The sequence below is a fragment of the Triturus cristatus genome, chromosome 9 (assembly GCF_964204655.1).
Source record: "Triturus cristatus chromosome 9, aTriCri1.1, whole genome shotgun sequence".
Lineage (NCBI taxonomy): Eukaryota > Metazoa > Chordata > Amphibia > Caudata > Salamandridae > Triturus > Triturus cristatus.
The window spans coordinates 491,486,766-491,500,306 of NC_140592.1; positions in this window are offsets into that span (position 1 = coordinate 491,486,766).

Sequence of the window (13,541 nt, forward strand, 5' to 3'; positions counted from 1 at the left end):
GGCTGTGTGTAGTATGATTTGGTAGGGTTTGGTGATGGACCGGCCTCTGGTAGAAGACTCCTACAGGAGTTTGCAGCACCACACAGGAGCCAGCTGACTTCTGCAGGATAATGGCAACCCCCAAATATTTTTTTCTTAAATATTTATGACCCCCATAAAAGGGCAGGATGTCAGGGTACCCCTACCTTGCTCCCTTATACATGCTTTAATATTGTTTTTCAGGACAAAGGGCCCGAATACCCATGCCCTAAAATGGAAGCCGCAACATTATTCGTCATTTTGCGCCTGCCAATTACATTGCTCGTACGTTCAAGATTTTCGCAGGCCTCACCAATGAGAATGCGTGTTCTACAATTGGTTCTCACAAGAATCTTGCAGGGTTTCGCTGCAACAGAGATCCATGATCTTTAAACCTTTATTTCTAAAAAATTACTGAACAGGATTATACCAAACACCAAAGCACACTTTCTGAGTAGAGTTAGCTTACTGCCAAATTTAATATAATTCTGTTCAGCCGTTTGGGCTGTACGCTTGTCTAAAATTCCCTACGGAAATTGCATGGAGGGAAAAAGCATTTTGGGAATCCCCCCATTTTTCTCAAACCCCGCTTGACACATCACCCTGAAACTTTTCAGGAAGGAGCCGAGGTGGATGGTCTTATTTTTGGACTGTTTTATTGAGATTTGTCAGCCTGTGCCAACGTTATTAGCAAAACTAAAAACGCTCTGACTGTGGAAACTCTAACCTAACTATATGTGGCAACCATCAATGTGTGTGATATATATATATATATATAACCGCTCAACAACACCAGCCAGTTGCACTCACGAACGGGTGCACGCCAAGCGGGGGTGTTCCCGCTTCAAATTTTCAAGCTCCCAGTTCCATTAGGTAATCGTACCCATCACGGACGACAGCACTCACGGGGGAGAGTTCAAAAAAGAATTTATTATTTGAACCCTGGGCAAAGACGCGTTTCGGCACTCAGCCTTCGTCAATTTCTGACGTGAGTGCTGTCATCCGTGATGGGTACGATTACCTAATGGAACTGGGAGCTTGAAATATATATATATATATATATATATATATATTACACTTTTGGCTATAGCGCCAGTGTGGCCATGATGAGGTCAGAGTTTCCATAGAAAAGGCAGTTTTTGTTGCCTTAATAACATTGATGCCATTCGACGAACCTGACTGAAACATTTCAAACAAAAAATACATCCACCTTCCCATGGGATTCTTTACTTTTCAATACAGAAAATACAGCGGTGGATGGCAGCAGGCCCTGAATCCAACCGCATTGCACACGGATGAAGACCGTGAGTAGCTGGGGTTGACAACCTCTGTTGGGTTGGGTGCAGGGCTTGGCTAGAGGTCAGGACATTAGGCAAACCCTTTTTCTGCATGACCAATCGCCATTTGCTGCAGGTGTTTGATGCCCATGGACAGCTGGGTGCAAGACTACATTGAGGCTGGGACCCAAGGCCAACCACGGCTGCATACAGCTAAAGGCCATGTACTGGGTTGTTTTAAATAACACTCTATGAGAAGTCCAACACTGGCTATCCCACAACCACCTAAAGCTCAACCAAGAAAACAGAAGTCCTTTTCATATCCAAGAAGGAGCAGACCCCCCTAATCACAGAATGGCTAAAAGTCAATGACGCTCTTAATTGCAATCTTACCCTGGCAGACTCTGTAAAATCCCTAGGAATCACTCTGGACCCAAGCCTAAACATGAACAAACATATCAAGAACTCAGCGGAGAGCGCATTCTTGAACCTAAAAGTACTCAACAAAATAAACACTTCATTCCCCCCAACAACCTTAAACTGACCACACAATCTTTAGTTCTGTCCAGATTGGACTACGGGAATGCAATACTCATGGGCACGGCAAATTCTCACTTAGCTCCCCTTCGAGCAACTCTAAATGCAGCTGCCAGAATGATCACTGAAATAAAGAAATACGACCACATTTCTCCCTCTCTAAGAGAACTAAAATGGCTCCCAATCGAAATGCGTGCCAACTTCAGAACTGCTTGTCTCACACATAAGGCTCTTCACACCGGTAAACTGGCCTACCTGGCTTCCATACTCAAGAAGGCAGCACAAACGAGGAACCTCAGGAGCACCAACACTCTTCTTCTCATTCCACCGAAAACTCGCAAGCAAAAAGCCCTGTCTCGCTCCTTCTTGGGAAATGCGCCTAAAATTTGGAACTCCATACCAGTCCACATCAGGACTAACCCTCCTTCGTAAACTTCAAAAGCCAGCTGAAAGACCTCTTCCTCAACGGATCTTATCTGAATGGAGAGATCGATCACAATGTGACAGAGCTCTACCAGCAAAGGAATCCTGCCCAGCGCAGAACATAGACACTTCAACAAGAAAGTTCTCAATCGCCTATTTTTTGAATCGCTCCCAAGACCGCCTGAACAAGAATCAACACAAGACAATGCTGTTTATTGTAATACTGTATAACTGATTGCATCACGATACATGTTGTAAAGCGCTCTGATACTTTCGGGTCTGGCTAGCGCTATATGAAACTCTTAAATAAATATAAAACTCTTAAATAAATTTGCCACCCGTGGAAAGTTGGATGCTGGGAAATCTTGGATATTGTATAGGATAAAAAAAACACACTGAAAAAAATCTAAATTTAGCTTGACGTTATGGTTAGTTTTGCTTATAACATTTCAACATATGTTTAAAAATCGTGGGAAATTCATCTAAAACCGCAGACAGAGTGTAGCTATGGATTAGAATCAGAATCCGAAAGCGACTGAAATTTGAAAGTTATGGTTAGATGCACAACCCATAATATGCTGAATCGACATGCAAAGCACAACTTGCACACCAGGGGCCGTATGATACATGCGCTGCACTTTCCTTACCTTTTAAAAGGTGAGCCCAGCGCTATGAAGAAGCATGCACCGTATTATAATGAATGCGCTGCTCCTCAGGGCAACCGAGATCTCGCGCTGCCCTGGGGGAATCGCACTCATGTGAAAAATGGAGCAGTCGATCTGTTTTTTCACAGTGCAGGCAGCAACTTGCTTGCAGTTTTAAAGGGGATGTCTGGGGGTCCATATGACCCCATTTACCCCCTCCAGGGGGCTGCTCTCAGGGGCACACTCCTGAGAGCTTCTTTGCCTCTGTAGCCATGTCTGTAATACGGCGTGGGCGCAGAGACAAAGGGATTTCCTCATTTGCATGGAACACGTCCCCATGCAAATGAGGGAACACCCCCTGATGATAGCGCTGGCACTTTATATGCACCAGTGCAATCGATATTACAGGAGGGGAACATAAGCGTCTGCGACCCCTTCTGTACTACTAAAGTGCCCTGGGGGCACGCAAAGCGGGCACAAATGCCTGTTGTGCCCCCAGGGCACTTTGTGTAATGCGGCCCAGGATGCAGTGCTCATGACCTCACAATATTTTGATCATTAAATAACAGTGACCTAAAACCAAAATGTAAGTAAACAATATAACATATTCAAACTAATTAATGATGATATACGTTCATAGTCACCTCTGTCATAATGGAATGGGTAATGTGATATGGAATGTCATCTGTAAAGTGTTGTACAATTGCATCTGTTACATTAGGGAGGAGGTCATGAGCATTATATTTAGTGTGTGTCTTTTGGTTTCCATAGCTGCTGTGCGATGATCATGGAACTGTTTGGTGATAATATCCTTGTAATGCAAGGCAGGAGCTTTTAATTCAATAATTAGAAAGCTTATAAAGTGAATGAATATATTGAGTCAGATGTTAGGGTGGAAACAGCATTATCAGCAGAGTTCTGAAAGAAAATGCTGCCTTTCTAAGCATTTCTAACAGGGACATCCTATGCTCAGCACATCTTTTGAAGCTGGAATCACAGTATAAAGTTGGTAGAAAAAGCAGGGCAGAGATAAAATATACCAAGAATCTGTGACATACTCTTTGTCTGGTTTTCTCTAACTGCCTGGGGCTCTTAACTCTGTGGGCTTATTCCTTATTTACTTTCTCATAGCCTACTTTGCCTGACGAGGCATTAAAGGAGCTGTTCATTTTTTGTGTAAGTATGTTGAGACCCTGATTTCAAGTGGGATGATAAATTCAGATTCCTATGCAAATCCATATTTGTGCATGGATTAGCATTCCAAGTACTGTATCAAAAAATGTACCCCCAGGAATGTTCCCCTCTGAAATTTTGTCAGCTCAAACCTGCTGGTGTTTTCCAGGAGAAATGTGTGACAAATGCGATACGTATGGAATTTGATGTAATAAGCTCCAGGTGCATGTAATTCCTCATTTATCAGGAGAAAACTTGGAATAGGAAGTATTCACTTCACCTGTTAAATACTGTCAACATTTATTAGGTCAGAAAATATCTCACCCATAAATTGGAATCACATCCGATGTGTTGTAACTGTGCTGTGTGTTAGACTATTTTACATCGATGCTACCTATGTTCAACCTGAGACTAAAAGCAGTGGGTTTTATCTCTCCGTACTACAAATGCAATTTAAACATCTGAGGATGGACTAAAATCCGCAGTCGTGTCTCTCAATTTATGGACTGAAACTTATTTGTTAAACACTTGTGACGTTGGTGCTTGTGTGCTCATGGTAGGCTGATGGAAAATCAATTATGCTTTCATGTGGAACAGGATGCATATAATATTGATCCCAGAGATGAGAGCCAATGATGGGTTAAACGTCAGTCCAATGCAACTACAGAGAACTTAAGTAATTGTGTTTACCGATGATCAATGTTCTATTGAGGATTGTCATAAAATTTTATGATAATAACAATCATCCCTTCCCGCTGAAGGAGTCTGGTGTAAATGTATCATGGTCATAAAGTTCTGCAGTTGGAATACACATGGGTACAAGCAATGTGTAAAACAGATAATTTTCAATATCTTTTAAATTAATACTACATCATCTTACTGCAGGAAAGTTGGCTGAAAGAGAACCTGAACATTGATCCTTTTGTATTTATTTGTGAACCAGGACATGCCACGGTAAAGGGAGGGTAGACTATGTGGGGGTTGCTCGGGATGTTCTCAACAAAGATAATAAGACATTTAGGAAGGGTAGACTATGATAGTAGATAGTCACAAACATCAGTTTCTGGGATGCAGGTAGAAAAAGATCAAAAGGTCACTCTAATTTTAGTAAATATATATCTTCATAAGGAGATAAAGACAGATGTAAGTACTTTTTTGGAAGACTAGTGAAATCTCACTGTCTAGGGTAAGGTTGATTTATGTAGAAGGAATCCTGATCATAGCGGAAGATTTCAACTCAAAGGTTGATCAGCGGCAGGCGGATCAATCACTAAATTATATTTTAGAAATCTATAATATCCCAAATGCATATTTTCCAATAGTTCCTCCCTCAAATGATTCACGTAATATTTTGGAAAGGATGTGCAGAAATTGACTGATAAGCCTAAATGGTCCTTTTGCCCATGATAAAGTGGCGGGAGAGACATTAAAGTTTGGTTCACATCATGGCCCAATTGACTATATATTTGTCTCTTGTGATATGGTTCAACTTTTTCTAGATTTTAATATAATGCAGCATGAAGAAAGTGACTATTGGGTATTACAGTGGACATTTATCCTAAAGGAAGCGGTTTTAGCTGAAAACGTTTTAACTTTAGATATGGATTTTCTCTGAATATTAAATACACAATCTAGGGATAAAATACCCTTCAGGTACCTATGGAATTTCAATCGCCATATGAACTTGGTAACAGTTTTTCAATGCACTCTAATACATTTGTTTGGTTTGCCAACCTAACTGAAAATGTGCTTGTATGATTATGTGCTTACTTGTACATTGTTGGAAAGGGAAGTAATAAATAATCTAGTAGACACAAAAAGGAGTGGTTTGATCAAGAATGTAGAGAAGAGTAGAAAATTATTTGGAAAGAAACACTCTCATACACAAGAGGTTTAAAAAGTGTATAATTAGAACATATACATGAGACCCACAAAAGATACGTTCTACTTGAACCAGGTTTTTTGGTTACTAAGGAAAAGTATTCCTTTAGAAGAATGAGAACCCTCACTCACCCGAGGGTGACACGCTTCATCATGGGGCTCCCTTCTCAATTCGGGGCCACAAGGTCCCAGATGTGGGCTACAAATCTCCACCAAGAGTAGAGGGTTGAAATGAGCTGAGGTGTTTTAGGTGGGGGATGCCTCTAAGAAGTGTGAGTGAGTGAGGGGCAGAGTGATAAACCAAATTAAGTGTAAAGTTAAAACTATCTCCAGGGACTCAATATTTTTATTCAGTGGTACCCTAGTATAGGATTAAAAATTGAGAGGACGGGGGGGTTCAGAGCAAATATACCCCCAAGTGGTCAACATGTTTCTGCCTTTACTAGAATCCAACTGGAGTTCTTAGGCATACTTCAGGACCAGTAAACAATACAAGCCACTCTGCATGCAGTCATACAAATAATCAAATTAATCAGATGGCTATACTGGCCGTGATTTTTTGAAATCACGACAATGATAGGTGATTAATACACCATCTCCATCTGATTGAGGAGATACATTTTACCTCTCTACAGCCATAGGGTACCCCACGGCCAACTCGGCTAGTGGAACACAGTGCTTGTCCGAGTTCGCTGTGTGTTTGAAGGGTCCTGGCAAGAGTGTTCTCATCCTTATAAAGGAATATATTAACCAGAGGACAGGGTCAGAGCTTTTAACTGCCAAGCACCAGACGTCACCAATAAATCTGCCTTGTGATTATGATGTGACTCGGTGCAGTGAGATCTGGGGTGTGACCCACATACACCCCAATTAGGTGATTGAAAATCACCGTTACCTAACTACACACTGATCCTGCACCCGTGAAAAATGTATATACTCTGTATCCAATATAATGATAAATCATTTACACGGTGTGCACGGAGCTGGCGACATAACAAATTGATACCTGAGATGTAGTTACGCTGATAATACACAAAGTGAAATCCACAGTCAAATATATTCAGTGACCGCACGGAGACGTAACCAAAAAACGATCCAAAGCCTCTTGCATTACCCTGAAGAAGTCCCAAGAGGGATGAAACGCGTTGGCAAAGCAATCTTTTGATGATTTTAAGGCAGAGAACTGATTTTCAATAAAGAATGGATTAAACAAAGCTACAATCAAGACTTACGTTATCTGTCAATAGATGTTTGTATGGGAAGCATAATAATTGTTTGATTCTATATTGGTCTTCTTGCAACAAGCAATATTATATTGGATACAGAGTATATACATTTTTCTCGGGTGCAGGATCAGTGTATCCTTATAAAGGAATACTTTTCCTTAGCAACCAAAAAAAACCCTGGTTCAAGTAGAATGTATCTTTTGTGAGTTTCAGGTATTTATACGTTCTCATTTGGGATTGTCTCCCTTGGATCCTTAGTGTGATTTTGATTCAATAGAACAGATATATACCATGAAACAATATGATAAAAATTCGATTAGAAATAAGCAAGCAAACTATTGCAATAAAAAATGAAATTATATTTTAGAGGTCATACAATCAGGTGATTGGAAATCATTTGGGCCCTGGTAAACAATATATTTGGTACACATGCAGTAACACAATCTCGTATGATATTGGAAGAAAGTTGGGTTCTTCATTTATAACATCTATTTGGTTCTCCTATATCACAAGAACAAGTAATTAGGTGTACCGTTGATCATCATTTAATTGATTCAATTACTGTGAAGCAAATTAAAGAAAATAGATGATGGCTTAAACTAAGCAGGGCAGTCGCCGAAATAACATCCTGGCAATTAAGGTAAAAACTAATATTGATAGATGGGCTGAAAATCTGAGACTCCTGTTTAAATGGATAGTAGAATACGGTCGCAGCCCAGATTCATGGTGGGGTTCTGTGATAGAACAAATATTAAAGAAAAGTGATTGGAGATTTAGAGCAAATTATAGGTTAATAAGCATCTTTGATGTGTCTGTGAAATTCCTCTCTAAAATTCTTCTCTCCAATCTTTAAGTTTGGGATATGGAAAAAAACATTCTTCCCCTTGACCATGGCAGTTTGTGGGCAGGCCATTCTACAGTTGATCATTGTTTTGCCCTATGGGCAAAAATAAAAAATATGTCAGTAGAACTAAATCAGAAGTTGTGTAGTTGCTTCGTGGACTTTCAAACTGCTTTCGATACGATTGATAGCTGTCTGTGCATTTGCTCTTTGTGAGAGGAATGGTTGCGCATCTGCTGTCTGGGAAATTCATGTGCTCTGTGTGTGCGAACAATCTGACTGATGCTGTCTACATCAAACTAATTGTGAAATATGTGAAAGAAAGTACACTGATAATGCTAGTTTGTAACGGCGGCATGTTCTAATTCATCTCCTGATTTGTAAAGTACAGTAAAGTACTTGATACAACCTTCTTCTGTAATCTGGTTACATCTCGGTGTACTTGGCTGTAATGCATTGAGAGGTCCTCAATGCAAATTTGTCGGAATAGAGTGGGTTATTTACCCGATGTGGTGAATGCCATTTTCCTAGGGTGAGGTATTTTCTATATGTCGCAAATATTGCCTCTTTTGACTTTCAAAGGAAAATGAGGCATAATATGCAGAACCTGTTTTTAACAAACCAAATTCCGAAAGTTATGCCTATTTTCTGGGCCTTTTTCTATAATAAAACCAGAAGATTTGACCTGCAGGAATTTATCAGGCTAAAATTGTGAGGGTGTGATGATTATCATTTAACTCGCAATTTGTTTCCACTGAAATTGGAATTTAAGCCTTAACTCCAAATGAAAGCAATAGAAGCATCCTGGAAACCCTTAGAGGGTTACATAATTGGAGTAATCTTCTGTAATCAAATTCAGTGTAAAGTGACGAGAGGGCTCTCATTTAAACTAACATACAGTAAAAAAATCAAAGTAATTCTTTCTGTAATAGTGTATATTTAGAGTAACTTGAACAAACGCTTTTAATAATCAAATTTAGTGTAAATTATTGTGCATAATAATCACTTTCTGTGTTCTAAATCTGAGGAAAGCAGGATAAAGCATTGCTGTAATAATATGGACTCACGCCTTGGGCCTGCAACTCCAAGCAAGTTCTGCTACTCTGTACTAAATCCAAGTAATTAGCAGAATCCAACTAATTGTCAAAAGTGGCATAACATAATCCCGTAAAGAATACAGTAATCAGCTTAATATCCTTGTTTAACATAATATAGGACAAATAATCAGAGTAATGTCTACTGGTGTGTTCCGGTGAAATCTAACCAATTACCTTGGAAATACAGTGGGGACTAAAGCCTTCAAAGTAATGTTCCATCAAAGGGTTAGATCATCAAAATTTCCTCTGTTTCTGTGCATGATAAACTCATCAGAGAGCTCTCCTGTGCTCTAATGTAGGGTAACGTAATTTGCCTTGTCTTCTTCTTTAACTTAATGGAAGGTAAAGTCGTTAAAGCAGTCTCATTCTGTAATTTAATGCCATACTAAGTAGTGATATTGATATCCTGCAAAATAATCATAATTTGAGTAGTTATCAGAGTAATCGTCTTCTGTTATCCAATGAAGAGTAAAGCAATCAAGTAAATATTCTTTAATCCATTTTGGGGTAATGTAATTGGAGTAACGAATCTTAGTTTTGTATACAAAGCAAAACACCTAGAGTAATGTTATCCTGAATTCAAGTCACAGACAAAATATACGGAGTAATCTCCTTGCTTAATCATATGCAAATTAAAGTAATCCATATTATCAGTACAAGTTGACACTGGAAAACACAGACCTGCTTTACTGAGTGACTTCGGAAGATGATATTTTAAGTGGAGAACTGATATTTAAAAAAAGTATCTTGGAGAAACTGTCAAGAAAAACAATTAAATGAGCGAAATAAGGGTTTTTGTGTTTGTGTTTTTGTAGGCAAACCTTACAGAGAAAAAGAAAAGGAATTTGTTTTATAGAGATTATATTTTATATATCTCACAATACTTGTGAAATTTTTCATTAAATAGAAAATTATTCAGGTAAATGAAATTACATATATAATGGTCAAATAAAATATGTTTTAAAATTTAAATCATAAGTTCAAGTTCAATATAGTCCATGCAAAGTCAATAAAGAGCATTACTTATGTTTAAAAAAGAAGAATAAAGGAAGGAAAGATGACAACAACATTACAAACACTGTAGAAATTGACAAGATTTAAAATCCACAAGATTAAAATTGCAGCAAAGGGTGACCATTTTAGCATTCGGAATGTTCAAGTGCCGCAGTTCCTTTTAGCTTCTCATTACTCTCTTAAGTAATGCTTGAATCCAGGCCATAAGTCTATCAGTGCCAACAATTCTGAAATCTAAACTGACTCTAGGGTTGCAGAACTTTTGGCCTTGTGATCTTGAATATTCAAAGTGCTGAGTGCTAATTGTATAGCTCCTAAAGTGCTACAAATCCAGATGTACTTTCCAATGTTCTTGTTACCCTCTTAAAGGACTTAGCACTGGGCCGTAGGTCTGTGGGTGCCTAGAATTGTAACATATTAAAGTGACTCTAGATTGATAGCTCAGTTGGCCTAAACCCTTGGATTTCCAAAGTGTTTGATATTTTAGATGTGCTCAAACGGTGCAGGCCCTCTAATTGGAATGACCAGTCTATAAGTTTGGTCTGGTCAGATTTGTGTTAGTTTGTGCTTGGCCTTTTTTTCAAAGAGAAGTATACATTTTGTAAAACTGATATTCAAGCTTGTGTTTTCTGGATTCAGTGGCTTACCTAGACATCCAGACTGAGAACTGGTTAAATGACATGAGGCAGAAGGCACCATTCTTGTAAAAGTGCTGGATAAGTGCAAAGGATATGTAGCAATGATTCCTCTGGAGCATTACTGAACCTGTGATTTTGATCCCCACTGTTTTTCTGCCAAGTTGGAGTGCTGGTCAATGTTGAGTAAATGCCAAACCTTTGCACTATAAATTTGCTTTTTAAAACACTGGAGAAACAAATTTCAAAGTAGGATTTCGATTTAAAGGTTATAAATGTATTTATGAATTGCCTTGCATGGTCCCATTTAACTGCTATGACTTTGACCTCCAGTTTAGATTGCTTGTGCCTCAGTTTGTTCAGGGCTAGTTTAAAACTTGTGGTTGATAACGGCTAAGTATTAATCTCACAAGGTGGGACTGGGGCTTAGGAGGTCCAGCATACAGGCCACATGCAGTTATGGTGCAACAAAAAGAGTATGCTGTTCCTATGTGGGAATAGGGGGAAGAAAGAGGTGGCAGGCTTGGTAAGAGGATGCACATTTGTAAAGGGATAGCTCCAATAAGGAGCAAGGGCCCTCACACACCTCAAAGGGTGTCATGCTTCATCATAGGGCAGCTCCTCGTTGGGCCTGCGCTGCAATGCCCAATGGGCCCCACGAGGGGGCTCTTTGTCGGAGGTCTTCTCTGGTTGCCGACGTGAAGCTAAAGAATATCTAGAGGGAGCATATGTGTAGTGAGTAGAAGTGGGATAGCGTAAGTGTGGTTTAAAAATAGCTGCAGGATTCTCTATTGACTGGGTTCCTGTGCCATGAGTAAAAACACCAACTGGAAAGTTGTGGACTGGAGGGGGGAAATTATACCCACTTCAGTTCAAAGGTATGTGAAGGTGTGCAGGGGGTTGACATGTTTCATGCCCTCTACAGTCCAAGCGTATCTAGGCATTTCATCTATTCCTAAGTGACGCCGTGTACTACGTGTAAAAAGAAAGAGAGCCACGTACCCAATAGTCTGGACTCAACTGTAGTCCTATTGAGTGGTGAAAACAAGAGGTTAAAATGTTTACCTTCTGGAAAAAGGCACCTAAATAGAGGGGGTTGATTAGCCCCAACCGTGACAACTCGGGTGCTCGCTAGTGTAGCGAGAGAGACGCAGCTCAGTCGGAGTGTCTACTAACATGGGACCTACCCGCATCTGGCTATCACAGGATAACCGCTGGGACCATAGAAAGTCCTTCTGAAACATTCTTATGGATTACACCAGGTAGCCTCTATGGGGTGTCAGTTTTCAGGACATTGTCATCTTGCGCCGGAGAGCTAGTCCAGTGTATCCGCGTGACCGTTTCGAACACTATGCCACATTTTATAAACAAAGCATCTACTCACTAGGTCCTCAAGACATACTTGGGCCTGAGATGAATACTTGGGGAGTCTAAAAATTGACCTGTAAGTCTGGGCAACGTGATGGTCCAATAATGAGGTATATTTACCCCTCATGATTTCACTTCCATATCTAATGGATGGTGCTATCCACAATATTTTTAGGAGAGGGCTAAATGTGGGACCCCATGATGCTTTCTGTAGGGTGTTGAATGCTGATGTTAGTGTCAGTGCTTTGGAGTTCATTAAGTAGCTATGCTCTATCTATGAGCTCCTATTGTCGATACTGAATCCCAAGTATTTATATCGTGTTACATTTTCTAATTCCTCACAATTTATTTACCATGAGCCCTGGATGTTGATTTTCCTTCCTGTGTGATGGGTTTTGGTTTTTACCAAGCTTAACCACCAATTTAGAGGTGGTGAAGACCTGCAGGGTATCCTCCATCTTTGTAGGCCTACCCACATCTTGCTTAGTACTAGAAGGTCATCAGCGGTTTCAGGGCATGTGTATTGACTTTGTTGAGTTCTCTTGACCGGTTTGAAATGAAAAGATTGAACAGCAGGGGGCAAGCATGCACCCCTGCTTGAGACCAGAGTCGATGTATACTTTTCGGGACAATTTGGTGCCATCACCTAATTTTTCAAGAAGCCACGTTTGTATTCAAGAGTTGAATGCCTCCAAGTAGTGTAGGGGGAAGGCCGAATTCTCATAACTTTGTCCATAACAGATATCTTGAAACACTATTGAATGCTGCCTTAGAAATCAACGAAACAGGCAAATGTAGTTGATTTGCCTGAGAAGGCTTTTCCATACAGATTTCCAGGACCAGGAGATTTGATAAAGTGCCGCACCTTGGTCGAAACCATGTCTGGTTTAAGGGAACTATTTTAAAGTTAATTGCCGAGTCAGCCAGGTCCTGGAGGATCAGGCTTGTAAAATATTTGGCCTCAATGTCAAGGAGGGTTATAAGTCTGTAATTAGCTGGGTTGCTGTTTGAACCTCCAAGATCAGATGTATTATGGAGCTTCTCCATGATTCCGGAATCTCTCTTGCAAGCAAAGTTGTGTTGTATAGATTGATCAGTTAGTTTGCCCAGAAATGAGGGTTGACTTTGAAAACAGCCTGTGGCAAGCCGCTTGGTCCAAGAGCACCTCCAGTCTGGGTTAGGTCTCTCTCCCACCTCCAGGGCCTGTCTACCCCCTAACCCCCTTACCCACCCCCCAAGGTCGATGAGTAATGTTCCTGCAGATGTCTGACCCAGGCTGCTTTGATTATGTTTGAGTTGTACTCATTGACTGGACTTTTTGTCATCATGTATCGTCCTCCTGAAGTCTTCGGGGGTTTTCTTTTTACTGGCAAATAGCATTTTACACCAGTACTGATTCTTGATGTG